We start from the raw sequence: 2,500 nt of genomic DNA on the forward strand, positions 1-2,500 counted from the left end.
CCGACACGGGGAGGTAGTGACAATAAATACTGATACGGGGCTCTTTTGGGTCTCGTAATTGGAATGAGTACAATCTAAATCCCTTAACGAGGAACAATTGGAGGGCAAGTCTGGTGCCAGCAGCCGCGGTAATTCCAGCTCCAATAGCGTATATTAAAGTTGTTGCAGTTAAAAAGCTCGTAGTTGAACCTTGGGTCTGGCTGGCCGGTCCGCCTCACCGCGAGTACTGGTCCGGCTGGACCTTTCCTTCTGGGGAACCTCATGGCCTTCACTGGCTGTGGGGGGAACCAGGACTTTTACTGTGAAAAAATTAGAGTGTTCAAAGCAGGCCTTTGCTCGAATACATTAGCATGGAATAATAGAATAGGACGTGCGGTTCTATTTTGTTGGTTTCTAGGACCGCCGTAATGATTAATAGGGATAGTCGGGGGCGTCAGTATTCAGCTGTCAGAGGTGAAATTCTTGGATTTGCTGAAGACTAACTACTGCGAAAGCATTCGCCAAGGATGTTTTCATTAATCAGGGAACGAAAGTTAGGGGATCGAAGACGATCAGATACCGTCGTAGTCTTAACCATAAACTATGCCGACTAGGGATCGGGCGGTGTTTCTATAATGACCCGCTCGGCACCTTACGAGAAATCAAAGTTTTTGGGTTCTGGGGGGAGTATGGTCGCAAGGCTGAAACTTAAAGAAATTGACGGAAGGGCACCACAAGGCGTGGAGCCTGCGGCTTAATTTGACTCAACACGGGGAAACTCACCAGGTCCAGACAAAATAAGGATTGACAGATTGAGAGCTCTTTCTTGATCTTTTGGATGGTGGTGCATGGCCGTTCTTAGTTGGTGGAGTGATTTGTCTGCTTAATTGCGATAACGAACGAGACCTCGGCCCTTAAATAGCCCGGTCCGCATTTGCGGGCCGCTGGCTTCTTAGGGGGACTATCGGCTCAAGCCGATGGAAGTGCGCGGCAATAACAGGTCTGTGATGCCCTTAGATGTTCTGGGCCGCACGCGCGCTACACTGACAGGGCCAGCGAGTACATCACCTTGGCCGAGAGGTCCGGGTAATCTTGTTAAACCCTGTCGTGCTGGGGATAGAGCATTGCAATTATTGCTCTTCAACGAGGAATGCCTAGTAGGCACGAGTCATCAGCTCGTGCCGATTACGTCCCTGCCCTTTGTACACACCGCCCGTCGCTACTACCGATTGAATGGCTCGGTGAGGCCTTCGGACTGGCTCCAGGGGGTTGGCAACGACCCCCCAGAGCCGGAAAGTTGGTCAAACCCGGTCATTTAGAGGAAGTAAAAGTCGTAACAAGGTTTCCGTAGGTGAACCTGCGGAAGGATCATTACCGAGTGCGGGCCCTCTGGGTCCAACCTCCCATCCGTGTCTATCTGTACCCTGTTGCTTCGGCGTGGCCACGGCCCGCCGGAGACTAACATTTGAACGCTGTCTGAAGTTTGCAGTCTGAGTTTTTAGTTAAACAATCGTTAAAACTTTCAACAACGGATCTCTTGGTTCCGGCATCGATGAAGAACGCAGCGAAATGCGATAATTAATGTGAATTGCAGAATTCAGTGAATCATCGAGTCTTTGAACGCACATTGCGCCCCCTGGTATTCCGGGGGGCATGCCTGTCCGAGCGTCATTGCTGCCCTCAAGCACGGCTTGTGTGTTGGGCTTCCGTCCCTGGCAACGGGGACGGGCCCAAAAGGCAGTGGCGGCACCATGTCTGGTCCTCGAGCGTATGGGGCTTTGTCACCCGCTCCCGTAGGTCCAGCTGGCAGCTAGCCTCGCAACCAATCTTTTTAACCAGGTTGACCTCGGATCAGGTAGGGATACCCGCTGAACTTAAGCATATCAATAAGCGGAGGAAAAGAAACCAACCGGGATTGCCTCAGTAACGGCGAGTGAAGCGGCAAGAGCTCAAATTTGAAATCTGGCCCCTCCGGGGTCCGAGTTGTAATTTGTAGAGGATGCTTCGGGTGCGGCCCCCGTCTAAGTGCCCTGGAACGGGCCATCGGAGAGGGTGAGAATCCCGTCTGGGACGGGGTGTCCGCGTCCATGTGAAGCTCCTTCGACGAGTCGAGTTGTTTGGGAATGCAGCTCTAAATGGGTGGTAAATTTCATCTAAAGCTAAATACTGGCCGGAGACCGATAGCGCACAAGTAGAGTGATCGAAAGATGAAAAGCACTTTGAAAAGAGAGTTAAACAGCACGTGAAATTGTTGAAAGGGAAGCGCTTGCGACCAGACTCGCTTCCGGGGTTCAGCCGGCTTTCGGGCCGGTGTACTTCCCCGGGGGCGGGCCAGCGTCGGTTTGGGCGGCCGGTCAAAGGCCCCTGGAATGTAACGCCTCTCGGGGCGCCTTATAGCCAGGGGTGTCATGCGGCCAGCCTGGACCGAGGAACGCGCGCGCTTCGGCACGGACGCTGGCATAATGGTCGTAAACGACCCGTCTTGAAACACGGACCAAGGAGTCTAACATCTACGCGAGTG

At 53.0% G+C, this 2,500-nt stretch overlaps 2 non-coding genes across 3 annotated transcripts in view; both read left to right on the plus strand.

Annotated features, from left to right (window-relative positions):
• ACHE_r70010S overlaps window positions 1-1,352 on the plus strand; it is a 1,797-nt gene extending 445 nt beyond the window's left edge. Inside the window, exon 1 of the ribosomal RNA XR_006253233.1 lies at window positions 1-1,352. This exon is cut by the window's left edge and continues 445 nt beyond it. This is a non-coding gene — a ribosomal RNA (18S ribosomal RNA).
• A 139-nt stretch (window positions 1,353-1,491) lies between these two features.
• The window catches only part of ACHE_r70011S, a 3,684-nt gene continuing 2,675 nt past the window's right edge, over window positions 1,492-2,500 (plus strand). The window contains exon 1 of one of the 2 annotated variants that reach the window (XR_006253234.1): window positions 1,492-2,500. This exon is cut by the window's right edge and continues 2,675 nt beyond it. This is a non-coding gene — a ribosomal RNA (28S ribosomal RNA). The other variant, XR_006253235.1, reaches the window with a different exon arrangement.

Source organism: Aspergillus chevalieri, chromosome 7, assembly GCF_016861735.1.
Source record: "Aspergillus chevalieri M1 DNA, chromosome 7, nearly complete sequence".
Classification (NCBI taxonomy): domain Eukaryota; kingdom Fungi; phylum Ascomycota; class Eurotiomycetes; order Eurotiales; family Aspergillaceae; genus Aspergillus; species Aspergillus chevalieri.